At 49.2% G+C, this 13,610-nt stretch overlaps 1 long non-coding RNA gene across 1 annotated transcript; it reads left to right on the forward strand.

Moving 5' to 3' along the window:
* The first annotated feature begins 3,277 nt into the window (after positions 1-3,277).
* LOC138066900 (uncharacterized) lies at positions 3,278-12,894 on the forward strand. The gene is made up of 3 exons (XR_011140578.1): positions 3,278-9,669; positions 9,768-9,897; positions 10,867-12,894. It is a non-coding gene; the product is annotated as an uncharacterized lncRNA (long non-coding RNA).
* Positions 12,895-13,610: the final 716 nt, after the last annotated feature.

A 13,610-nucleotide genomic window follows, 5' to 3' on the forward strand; every position in this document is an offset into this window, starting at 1 on the left:
GAGCAGCATTAAACAACCAGACATCAAGGAAAAGCTCTCCTAGGAGGAAGCAAAGGGATATGAAATAAGTATATAAAGTGATGAACACTGCAGAGAAAGCAGATGGGGAGTTTCTGCTCTCCTTGCCTGCAGTGACGTGATGGGATTTTAGGACTGAATTTTTCATGCCAATACAGGGAGAAACATTTCCATGCCTTGAGTAAATGGAGCGTAACCTTGTCAGTGAACCTTGTGAGAAGCGAGGTGCAGAACAAGACGGGTATCTGGTCTGATCCTGGAGGCTGATATCCACGTTTTCCTTCAGAGCTGGGGATGACCCGGGCTAATGCTGCATGTCAAAGTACACAAAATGGGAGACAAAAGGGCTGGGCCCTCAGCCTGCAGGAAGAAAAAGTCGCTGGATTAGGGTAATGGGGGTCAATGGCTCTTGTCTAGGGAAAACATGGTGTTTTTAATAGACTGCATCAAGACACTGCCAGAAAACAAGAGCAGCCCATAAAAACAAGGATGTCAAGTCGCTCCCATTGCTCCTAAATGATCTGGCACTTATTCCTCCGGGCCTGCCGTGGTAGCGGAGCTGCTTGTGGCACTAAGTCCTTCCTCAGCGTGTTGGACACGCTGCAGCTGTGTTTGCGCTTAACCCAGTTTCTCCTTAGTACTGTCAGCCTCCAATAAGGAGGCTGCGTAAACTTAAAAGCGTTTGCTTCTGTATCTGGAGTGAGCGCGTTTTGTCAGACAGCAGCTTAGCATGAGGAAGTGGAGCACTTTAATACCTGAATCGTCACAGGCTCTGGGCTTCTTATGTCCAAAGCTTTGCAGGCGAGATCTGTTACGTGCAGCGCTCCCGTTGAATTTAGGCACCATCAAGCCTACGTTGCAGAAGGAAGAAATCTAGTGGGATATTGTCAGGGAGCGTAATGGGAAAAGGTCCGGTCCGAGTGACAGCTCCAATATCATCAGCCATGCGTGCAAACAGGGCTGCATTTTTAAATTGAACAGCAACACAGGAAGCTATTGAAGAACTCGGCAGGAGACTCTCCCGTTTGGCAGCAAGGAAACACTGTATGAAGACCAGGTATGCCTGCCGTATATGGATTTCGCCTATAAAATGTACTTAAATCATCCATGGGAGTTAAGATGCCTTATCAGGGCCTTCCAACTTTGCTAGGTAAAAATAAGACTTTTTCCTCTTGCAGGCTGTAGACTCCCTTCTAATCCTGCTTCTCTTTCGGAGACTCTTGAAGAATTTCCTTTCCCTCTCATTTCTTTTTTCTGTCACATCTCACCGTGGATGTTTTCACCTTTCTTACTGACGAATAGCGACCAATCCTTTGGTGGCCTCTTTCTCTCTTTCACCTTTCGGATCTGAGGACCCACCATCCTGTCTTGACCATCCCTTCAACAATATTGCTCTTTTACCTCCTGGCTAGTCTGACAAAACACAGCCAAAATCAATTATTTTCCCTCAAAAGCTTTTTTTTGGTGGAGGATCATCATTTGAGGTGGTATCTTCTTGAGGGCACATCTGGTAGCCCCCCTCCCCCCCAAACACGCACACTGTTTCCACCATCGTCTGTTGGTATCCCAGGAACAGCAAAACATCTTGATGTTACTGAGATTCACGGTGTATTAGGCACGGTCTGCCAAAGGGACGGACACAGTCCCTGCCTCTCCCTTACAAGCAGACAGAAAACGCACAATCCAAACGTTTGAAAGAACCCATCTCCTAAGTGCATCTTTTTCTTCAGAGCAAGTGTGAAAGTGTTTAATTCTTAAAGAAATTCAGGAACAAGCACCCCGCCCCTAAAAGATGCCACCCCAAAGCCAGGCAGTAAATTTGTTTTTACAGCGTGAGCCGGCTGTCAGCATTGCCTGTCCTTTAGTCCCACCTTTGCACCTTTTCTCCATGCTAACTCGTTGGCTTGGAAAGATCCTTTCTGGCCTCTCAGCCTTTCTTTACTCAAGCAAACCAGAAATTTGTTTGTGGGACGCCTTGTGAGCCAAACCGTGCGGTTTCAAAGCAAGTGCTGAGGGGAAGTGAGACCAAAACCCCGTACAGAAAAACACAGAGCAAACTGGTAATGGCTAAGGGAAGAAGCAAGCCAGTACCATGGCTGGGATGTTAGCCAGAGACTTTCAGAGATATGGACTCGATTCTAGTTCTGTTGCACAGTGCAGAACAGATTTTTCTCCCGTCGCCCTGCAAGGCACAAGAGATAAGGGCCCTGAATGATGGATGTTTCTGAATTTTGCTCTGCTCCAGGTTGCAAGGTCCGCTGAGGGTACAGCTGCACCAATCCTAACCATGTAATGCAGCAGTGGCCAAGCAAACTCATCACTGTCTTGGGCATCACACCCATACCGCTGAAAAGGGGGAACACGCACCTCCAAAAAAATCTCTCCTTTCTCTCGCTGGCCTCAACTCCCCATCACAGTGCACCAGTACTTCATCACTTTGTCCTACTGTGAGAGGGTGAATACATATTAAAAAGTAGCTCATCAAATGCAACAGCAGAGAGGCTGTGGGAGGACTGTGGAAATCTAGATTAAATTACGGAGGGCAGCCGAGGGCCAGGGAAAGCGGCTCTCTGTTAGTCTCCTAAGACTTTCTTTCTCTTAAAGCCTGGCTTTCTGAAGGGTGCTACATACCTTTCAGCCTCTCTTGAGCTCGGTCTGTCTCTGCCCTCGACTGGAAATATCAGGGATTAAAGCAGATCGGGGCCACAAGGATGTTTCTTTCCCTCTAAGGTATGTTTTTATAGGAATAGGTAATAGGTGTTGTTAGGCAAGTGATCTGCTTGGAAAACAGCCACATGTCTTTAAGCACGTATTTTTGTCTTTGCTTCTCTTACCTTGTATCTATCCTGAGCTCATCCCGGCTTCAACATGGCTGTTGTTAGGATTTGATTTAGGTCAGTTTAACTCCAGCAGCTGCTTTGTATTACAGCAGATGGCAGCCTTTCCCTAAATTTCCAGAAATGAGGAGTACCTGGATTTCAGACAATACATGGCTTTTCTTGTTTCCTCGCGCCCACTTGCCAGCAGCAGAAGCCTCCATAGAAAAGGAGCAGCTAGGTCAAAGAAGCAGGAGGCAGAAACTAGCCTGCAACGTCTCCTTGCGTTTGCAGGACCTGGCTCCTCACCAGAGGACTGATCAGCCGTTGTACCACCTCTTTATTTATCTGGGATGGTATTTCCCTTCCAACTGGCATCAAAGTTCCAGATTACCGTAATTAAAAATCCGCCCTAATTCCTTTCTTCACCTTGACAACCACACATAACAGAAAGTGCGTCATACTTCGCAGGTAGCATGTCAAAATCTAAGCGACATTTTTCAACCCTTGATTTTAATAAGATGCTAGCACCATATTAAAAAGGACCTCTGTTAAAAGACCTACAGCAGTTGGCTCCGCAAACTGTGGTGTGGCTGAGGCCTTGGGTTGCTCCATCTGCTGGTGACTGTTCAAAGGAGCCTCAGGTACTCTCTCTGGATTCACCCAGTCCTGAAAAGCAAAGAGAAACGCCATCAGCACCCTTCTGACCTGCTCCCTTTTATTCCCAGCTCTCAGAGCCAGAATGGGAATGTGTTTTGGGACGGGTGCTTTGGAGGAGGCTGCAGGCTGTTTCCTACCGCACCAAGCTCTTTCTGATGCCTTCTGCATCCTGTGGTAGCATTTCTCATTATCAAGCGGCAGCTCCCGTGCCCTACAACGTTTCTGTATCTACCTGACTAGTCTTAATCAATCATAGTGGTCTGTGTCACAAGCATGAGAGAGGGGTGCAGAGATGTCCTTTCCGGCAGGTCGTTCCTCATGCAAACGTAAGGAACATGGATCTATTTCTGCTTCGGCTCTGCCTTCAATTTCTCCTATTTATTCTGCTTCTCTTCTCACAGAATATGTTAATGGTATCCAGATGCTTATTAACACATTTCATAGACAGGAAATACAGGCCCGATGAGGAAAAGAAAAGCTTAAACAATAGTTAAGCTAGATTAGAGGAATTCAGTGTCAGCAGGGCCAAGCAAAATTTACTCTGGAGCCTTCAAGAAGCTAATCAAAAGGCTGCAAGACAATAACTTTATAACCTCCGGGGGACAGGAGAGGTCCCACAGGATCAGAGAGCCTGTTATCAATATCGAGGGGCACGTTCAAACACAAGCGTTAATTAATTTGAAAGACCCATGTGATACTAAAGTGGTTAGAAGCAACCACTATGGGCTTATGAAAACAAGTCATGTCTAACAAACTCCATTTCTCTCTTTGATAAGACAGCTGGCCTGGCAGCAAGGAAAGCACAGATGTGCTATATCTGACTCGAATAACACCGGCCCGTGCCGCCACCGGAGGAAACGGTCTAGACGGCATTGCTAAGAGGTGGGCCGCAAGGTGTAACGCTCATCACGCTTGGGGTGCCTCTGACCGCCCCCACCGTGGGAACTTCGGCCCCCGAGGTCCGGTCGGGGAGGCTGCACGTCTGCGAACGTGCTGCATGGGAGATGGGAGACGCAGTGAGAAAGAGTTAATATGACACAGGAAATCACTGTCGGCTAGGAAATGACCCCAATTCCCTGTGTTGTACTCAAGGCCACGGCGTTCACAATCATCTTTTCCTTACAAGACATGCACGCTCCCCCTCCCCCCCCATTCAGCTTTTAAGAAAAGAAACACTTAAAATACTCTCCCACCAATGCACCCAACCCACAGAGGCTGTCGCAGGCTGCTTCTCATATCTGTCCCTCAGAGGAGCCTTTTCATCCTTTTGAAAGCTGCCTTCTTTCCCAGCTCTGTAGAGAAATCTGGCTAAGTAGAAATCTCGAGGCCATTATACTGCAGTTCTCCCCCATCTTCCTGGCTGCATTCATTATTAATAACGCATCATTAAATTTTAATAAATTGAATATCGGAGTTTTAAGGCTTGTTAGGAGCCTTTCCTCCCTTTTTTCTTCTAGGTCTGTTTGCTGGATGAGCTCATTCAGCGTCAGGCAGGGGAAGCTGTTGATCTAGGGAGAGGAGATGCAGGTATACCTTTTGCAGAAAGCGGTAGCATCTTTATTTTCAAACTCTGCACAAGTGCTCAGACTACAAAAGCTGTTTTGCTTTGGGTTGCTATTTTTTTCTTCAAAACAAAACAAAACAAAACAAAAACCCACAACAACAAGAAAACCCCAAAGCAGTAGGTAAGTCTTTCAACTTGCTCTTCAGTCTACTTTATTAGAGTGGGAGTTGACAAGTTGTAGCTTCGTTCATTAGTTAGTTAATGTCACAGGGAACATTAGGAGCAGCCCAGCTGTGCAAGACTGCTGGTTCCCGAATGCAGGCTCTGTCTCCCAAAGCATGGGGAAGAGCGGATGCTCGGGGGGAAAGTACAGAAAACGCATAGAGAAGAGTGATAAGGCAAAAGCCCCTGTAGGGAGGGAGCCTCCCCGTAACGCTTTTCAGGGTGGAAGTTGCCTTCCCTCCATCCTCAGGGCGCGCAGCCCTGACCCCGGCCGCAGCGGTGACACCATCAGCGCCTGCTTTGTGGGTATAACCCTGAAAGAAGGACTCTCTGCAGAAGATCTGCCCTGTGGGCTCCGGCTCCCAATTGCTCAGGGAACCAAAATGGAAACGCTTCTCAAGAGGCAAAAAGCCGTGATGTATCCGAGAGCTGTCGGGCTGTTTTTCACCACTGGAGGAGGTGAGCGAGGGTCTTCGGAGGGGCGCGTGGCATGCAGGGCACAGGCAGGGACCTGCTCGCTTTACTAGGCAAAGTGAGAGCCTGCAGGAAGATGCAGCAAGGCCAGAGACAGAGGTCAGGAAACAGCAGCAAGAACCACCATGGTCTGGAAAACGCGACCTGCCAGGAAAGATCAAAAGGACTTTTTAGCGCAGAGAAGAAAAGGCTGACAAGAGACATGCTGACAGCCTTTGACTACGTAAAAGGCTGCTAGAGAGAGGGAGGGAAAAAAAACAACCCCTATTGCCTTCACATCCTCTGGGGAGGGAGCAAGTAGTAAAGTGCTAAATCTCTCCTTCTGGAGAGGTTCAGGTTCAAGGTGAGGAGCAGTGTCGCTCTACACGGGTGGTTGAACAGAGGAACAGATGGCCTGGAGAGCTTGCAGAGCCTCCCTTACTGCGGAGTTTGAAAGGATGAGTTAGATGAACAAGCGGAGTTTGGGCAGAGCTGACCCTACCATGGGACAGACTAATGCTGGGAAGGACTTCCCTGGATCCATGATTACCCGCTGAGCAATATATTTTTAAATCAGCTCATGCAAAGAAACTCACATCTAAACCTCCTGAACAACTGGCTGATGAGATCTGAAAAACCTTATTGTTTTCTTTTCTTTCTTTCCTTGAAGTAGCACAGAAATTCCAGATATCCTAAGAGCCAGTACTCAGAAGAGAGCCAGAATTATAATTATGGAGTAACTCATCTAACATCCATGCTGGGCAAAATATTGGGAAAGCTGATCTGAGCTTTGTGTGATAAAGGACAGCAACACACTGCCAATCAACATGGGGTTTTTCGGAAGAAGAGAAACTCCCACCTGACAAACCTGCTTTCCTTCTCCGAGATAACAAGTCTGGCCAATAAAAGGCAGTTGCAATGGAGTTTTGCAAGAGGCCTGACTCAGTACGGGGTGACACGGTGATTAAAAACTTAGTACGGCGCGCGATCAGTCAAGCCCACGATGCAGGGATCGGAGGTGCCCAGCCGCCAGCTCTGCTGCGGAGGCGATTGCTGGCAGTGTCCGTGCACGATGGGAAGGACCAGCTGGCTGGCAAACCGGAGCGAGGACAGCAAAGTCGATTAGAAACTGCTTCTACAGCAAACATGCTGTATGCATTGCCGTTTTTTGGAGTACCAAAAATCAAAGGAGCAGGGAGGAAAGCGGGGCCCTGAGTTAAACGCCCCCAAGGTTGGAGTCTTCTGCAGCTGCTCTTCCCTTCACGGAGGAACGGGCTTTACCCGACCGCCTGGGGAAGCCCATCTCTGGCATCTCACTTTTATACGCCTGTAATTTGAATCAATCCCTAAATCACACTCTGGAAGATTGTTTGGGGCCAGCATCGCCTAAGCCGCTTGCGTGATAGTATTCAACATACTTTCACTGCACAAACATAAATACAGCCTGGCTTTATTAACCATTAGCCTATAAAGATAAAAATATAACAAAACGCAGACATGCACGCTCTATAAATATATTCGTGCTGTCACGAGGAGCCCTAATCCCAGGCCTCCACGGCATGAAAAACACTCTGCTGTATAAACACTGTGCATTTGGCAGTGTTGTTTTAAGGACGCCAGGGCTGCGGTGGGTTTTTTTGTTTTAGGGCTAGCGTCGTCCTTTTTTGGTGCCTTTTGCCAAGGCGCTTGCGGCTGCTCGGGCCGCCGCCGAGGAGCGCGACGCGCGCCCTGACTCATCGCTGCCCCAACCCGCTCGCACACCTCCTGCTTCCCAGGCGGGGTGAGATTTCCAAGTGATAAAGAGTGACGCGCGCAGAAGCGCTGAGCAACACCGTGAAAACACCCGGGGTGACGGCGGAGCTGCGGTCTCGGGGATGGGCAAACCCCCCCCCCCCCGACAGCTGGCCCAAATCCGCTTTTCCTGCATCCCATGAGCCAGGATTTCATGTTTTCGGTGACATCCGCTTGCCCAGGCACACCTGGACCGTCCCTTCCCAAAGCAGGCACGGCTGCTTCTCCATCCCGCCCGCCGAGCCCCATGGCACCTGCGGTGCTGGCGGGAAGCACGGGACAGAAACAGGCCAGTTAAAAATCAGGTTTTCTCCCCGTTCCCCGGGGCTAGCAGAACAGATGATGGCATTGCTGGAAGCTGCGTTTGCTTTTAATTGTCCTCGTTCCACTGAATAGCTAATTCTCTCCTCCTCCCACACTACAGAAAAAAAAAAAGCATGCTTTTTGGGAAAGGATGAGTTGACTCAATTCGTTTTCTCCAGCGCATGACAGCAAAGTGCAGTTTTTAGCCTTGCATCTAAGCAAGTTTAGGATACTGGTCCTTTTTTTTTTTTTTTTTTTTTAAATCTTTTGGGATCAGCCAAAAAACGTTGTTCTGAAGAGAAGAGAGAATGGAAGCACTAAAGGCTTTGTGTCAATTCAGGTCCTAAACCAGCCCAGTGGAACAGCACAGGTAAAATCCATTTGTAAAGTGGTCATATTAAAAAGTTATTTTAAAGTTGTCATAGGGCTGGGGCATGGGAGGTTGCCGAGACTCAGTGGCTTTTGAGCAAGATTAGGGGGAGAAAGCTGGATCACCTCGGCCCAAAGGTGAAACGCTGGGCGTACCACAAGGCTGATCTTTCACGTGGCCCTTTCCCAGGAGAGCAATCTGTTTTCCCTTGTTCTTTTCCAGCTCGCGTTATCCAGGAGAGACCGAAGAGAAACCCTCTCCGGCTTGAAGCATAAATGGCACACACAGAGAAACAACAACAAAAAAGTTTTGCAAAGCTTGAGTCCAGCTGGCATTTGTCTATGCATTAAAGAAATACATATTTCAATAGAAACACTTAAAAATCATAATCACAGTGAACACCACTGAGAAAGCGTCAGATGAAAGAAATGCGGAGAAAAGTGAAACTGGCTTAATTTTTTTTTTTTTTTTTTGGCCGAAGCTGAGACAAACGCAAGGACAAAGACAATAAGCTATAAATAAGACATGCAGGCAAGATGATCTGGGGTGTTGTTAGTAAAGAATACCCCTAAGGAAGCTCTTTCCCAGGTGGTTTAACTCTGTCCTGCACTTTGGCCTGTTGTCCGAGTACGTGAAATAGCGTTTCCCATCTACCCTCTCCGCACCACACGTGCTAATGCAACGCATGGGGACTCAGGAGAAAGTCACATGCAAGTGCTTTGAAGGGGATGTCTTTTTGAGACCTTTCCCGCTAGGATGAGAAAAAATAGATGATCCTGGTGTGAATTCAAGTGGCAACTCCAAAAGACCCCATTGCTGTCATATTTCTGAGAGGCAGCAGATCTCCCTAGCGATCTCAGTGCAGAGCTGGTTATTGTATGTGTAGACACGGCAGAGGAAGGAAATCGGAGCAGATTAATAATTTACTGCTGCCCCAGAGCTGTTTAGTTTCCACGGAGGTGACACTAAATCAGCAAAAGCATTCAAAATAAAAACACTGCGATATTGCAGCTCTTGCCAAATCACACAGGAGCTGCCTGGGCCAGCAGGGAAGTGCTTCCCTGTTTGATTCGGGAGGTTGTTCACACCCGCGCAGAGGATGCGAGATGTCTCAACCCCCACCCTCCCCTCTGCACCGTATTACCGGCCCCTTAGCAGGGATGCTGAAAGGGAGTCTGGGCTGACGTCTGCACGCGCGGCTCAGCGCATCGCCTCCGGCGTAACTGGACAAACGCGACAGACCACGGACAAGGACGGCTTGGGGGCTGGTGCCCGTTTCCTGCTGCCAGCTCCACGAGAGGGGCAGCGGGACAAGGAAGGAAAGCTAGCGGCAAAATCACGAGGGGCATGGAAAGGTGAATGGGAAATGGTAAATCCCTGCCCTCTGTAATACAAGAAATTGAGCATAGAGCAAAGCTGCCAGGTGGCAGGTTCAAAACAAGCAAGAGGCACTTCATGGCGCATGGCCGAGGTGCGAGGCTCCTCGCTGCCGAAATTTCAGGCACCGGAAGCTGACTTGAGCTGGCAGGAAGGTTAGATTAAAGGAAGAAAAACCCAAGAATAAAAAAACCTCTAAGCCACAACGTGCATGAGAGCTGAGCGTGTGCTGCCCTCTTCTTATTCCTTCCAGGTGCACACTTATATCCACAGCTGGAAACCAAACACTGGGCTGGACGGACCTGGATCTACTTCAGATGCATTAATACACGCGGCAAGACCCAGAGGACGACTGTGTCAGCTCTCCCAGCTCTACCGTCCAGGTGCCAGGTTTGCTCCCGGGGCCCCTTTTCCACACCAGGACCCCGACGTACTCCCCCTTCCATTCAGCAGTACAGTGACCCCGCGACACTGGGTGTTGCTGCCCCAGGCTGCTGCGTTACACCCGCACGCGGCAAAGCGTGCAACATGAGCAGCACGCACCCCGCGGCAGGCAGGGCTGGCACACGTACTCCGGAGCAGAAGCACTGCAGTGAGCAAAGTGCCAGCTGCTTTTCCAGCTGATAGGTGGCAAGGCCCATTTCCCTGCTCTCCCTGGACCCAGCTGACTCCTGTTCCGGTTCTCACTTCGCTTTTTAACACAGGCTGTGGTTTCCCAGCGCTCCCCTCCGCCGGATCACTCTCATACTGCCTCCATCATCTGTACTTGCCCTGTTTTTCCTCCCCCTGCCAGCCCCGTTACCATTTCCCTGTTGCTGTGCGTGACAGCAGCCACGATGCGCAGAGATCCTGGGGGAGGGCTGGAGCCAGGGAGTGGGCAGGGAGCTCCTCGCTGCCAGAGCTGGCACTTCGCCTCTAGTTACTCACCCGCCCCCGAGCTCATCCTCAGGTGCTGCAGCCTCATCTGATGCCTAATGTGATCCCACACAAGGTAGCACCAGGCAAGACAAACAGGGCCAGTCACCAGCTTTTTCTGCAAAATTGCCTGCTGGCTGCAGGAGGAACTGTGGCTGCAAGGCCAAAGAGGGGCCCTAGGCAGAGAAGAAGGGGCAGCAGCAGGTCCAGGAGGGACCGAGGCAGGAGCATGAAGGTTCAGGCGCTGCAGAGGATGACTAATGCCATTCCAGAGTGACTGTGCTACCGCCTGGCCTCCGCCCTGGCCCTGGGCTTCGCCACAGCCCTCCCGCACACCGCAGACTTCGCAGGCCCTGAAGGCTGCTGTAACAGAGGTGTCATGGGGGAACGCAACCGCTTTCTACAGCTCTCTGAAGCTGCCACTCCTTTTCTTTCAGGGAGGAGACGGGGCCAGATGAGCAACCGGTACTATCCAGCACAGCTGAAGCACCCGCTTGTTTCTTGTGCAGTGGCATGCCCAGGTGTTTCGCCCCGGCTCACGTCACAGGCACATTACAGTGGGATACCCCCCTGTGAAGTCAGCCTGACACAGGGCTATTCACTGCAAATAAACACAGTGCTGAGCTCTGGCTATTGCCCTGGAAGCCGGCCGCCTCACTCCTACCCATGCAGCAGGCCAGTCTCGCCAAAGAGCCCCTGCCACAGGTTGCGTTAACCATCTCAGCTCCCACAGATCCTTCAGCAGACCTTTTCCACAGGATCCATGGTTGTGTGCGTAGCTCCTTGCCTGTACCCATGCCAAATCCTTAGAAGCGGCATTTCCAGGAAGATCACCACCTTGATGTTAAAGCCTATTACTACAATTAAAAACAGACCAGCTTTACTAGTGCTTTTACAGAAAAGGCAGCACAGATTGCACAAGGTAAGACTAAGAACGGGAATGAGCTCTAATTCAGCAGCAGCTAGGCCTAAGCCAGTTTGGAAGACAGCGTGCAGGCAGGTAACTGTAGTCACTGCAGTAGGTTTATACTGCAAAACTCTCTACGCACCTCTAGAATTGGACCTGGAAAGTGTCTCTTCAGAAAGAGAGAAAAATATGCAATAGCAGGGTCACTGTGGGACTGCAGAGTGCCCGCAGACACAGGAGCGCTGCCTGGGTTACTTCACAAGGCTCACATCATTACACCTGCCAGGTGACAGGCCTCATTCTTGCAAGCATAACGAGTTTAGCACAGACAATTTACCTCCGTGGCTGGGGTGAGATTCACATGTCTCAGAGCCACAGCACACATGCACGGTACTGCTTTACACCGATGGCTGAGTCAGCAGAGGGAAGAAGCACTCTGCAGATGCTGAGCTACCCACAGCCTTCACAGGGAAAGTCCCCAACACCCTCCCTGTCGAAACGCTCCTGAAACGCTCCTGTCCTGCTGTGAGTCAGCACACCAACAGCCACCCTGCTTCTGCTTTGGAAACCAAAGGGCTTCGTTAGCCAGCTGCTGTGCCAAGCTGCTGCCTTTTTCCAATATTAAAGGCATGCAGTTTCCTACAGCTGAAAAGCAAATTAGCTCATTAAATAACCTGCATAAAAACATCACACAACTGCACAGAAGACAACCATGATGCACAGGCTGATTACAAAAAGCTACTTGGTGATTTTCAGTCGTCTCTACTCTGCGTAGACTGGTTAAAGGATGTTACATTTCTGATCTTCGCAAAACTTTAAGGCTAGAAAGTGGCCTATATTTGCTTCGCTTCCACATGCATTCGTGCAGCAATTCCACATACCTGCCGTGATCTCCCAGGCAGTGGTCACATGCCATTTGCCACTTGCACCATCAATGCCTCTTCCCATTTGAACAAGCCCTTGAAAGCAGGTTAAAGCCACAGATCTCATTTGCCTCTGGTTATTGCAGGTACAAGAGACTGATTCAGGCCAGGCACCACAAGTGGAATTGTAATCGTCTTAAGGCCAGCAAGGCTCCACCTCTTGCTAACAAATGCACTTTCCTCAGCTCTCACAATTTGTTGTGCTCAGAACCAAAGGCCTTTAGGCTTTAGTCAGCTGCTTATGTCAAAGGGATCATTTTACTCTTCATTTGACATTCATTTTACATTTTACAGAGCATGAGACCCTCAGTTTAAATTGTTTATTGAAGAACAGAAGCCCAGGGGCCTCAAATAGGAAACCACAGTCAAAGCTACTGCTTTTAGTTCGCTTGCATGTTTTACAGAAGGTGTTCCTCAATCTACTCAACAGCTGCTATCCTGCCTTTGATAGCGGGATTTGCAGTGGCTCAGGCTCTCCAGTGTCCATATTCTACTCCTTTAAAAACAGGATTAGCAAACCCAACTTGGGTCAAGAAAAGCATGCAACAGGCAGCCACAGCATGTGGCAGAGCACAGGGCTCTGTGAAAGTTACCTTAACATAATAACACAACCCAGAGAAACAGCTGGGTCTGCTGAGACTACACCTCCTTCTGTAGTGAGGTGTTGGCGGGGGGGGGGGGGGGGGGACGACTGAGTATCATGAAAGCATAAAAGTATCATCTGAACAGGGCAGAAGCTTGGAGACACTTATGCATTGGGCATGAGCCCCTCTGCTCCTTCCCTTCTACAGCTGGATGTTTGTGCCCCCAACTCTGCCCCAGAGTCCAGCTGTGTCCCCAGTACGGGGCGAGAAGATTGCTTGCAGTGCTTACTCCAGTACGGGTCTCAATCTGTTTCCACAATTCATCTTTGTATTACAAATATTGCTGTGTGGGTTTCATCATTTCCTCTTCTGATTTTTCATATCCTCATAGTCAAGAAGATCAGGACCAGAGAAAAAAACGTCATCCTGACTTTGTGGAAGATGAAATCAAGAGCTCTTTTTAAGTTTTATGAGAGCCATTAGGTTAAAGTTTTGGCTTACTTTTCATTATCTGTAACTTTCCCAGGGAGGAAGTCATTGAACTCTCTCTTTTGAACAGGAATCTTGCCTTAATGTAGGGTTAAGTGTAAGACAGATTAAGGGGCCATATCTGAAAGGAGTCATTCCAATCTGTGACCAGGGCAACATGCAAACTCGTCACAATTACTTGTTTGTTACCTTAATCCACATGTGCAAAACAGACACCTTAAGTGACGGCAAAAGCGTCATCTCCAACCAGATTTCCCATCTCTCAGGAACAATGGCAA

The sequence above is a fragment of the Struthio camelus genome, chromosome 3 (assembly GCF_040807025.1).
Source record: "Struthio camelus isolate bStrCam1 chromosome 3, bStrCam1.hap1, whole genome shotgun sequence".
In the NCBI taxonomy this organism is placed as follows: domain Eukaryota; kingdom Metazoa; phylum Chordata; class Aves; order Struthioniformes; family Struthionidae; genus Struthio; species Struthio camelus.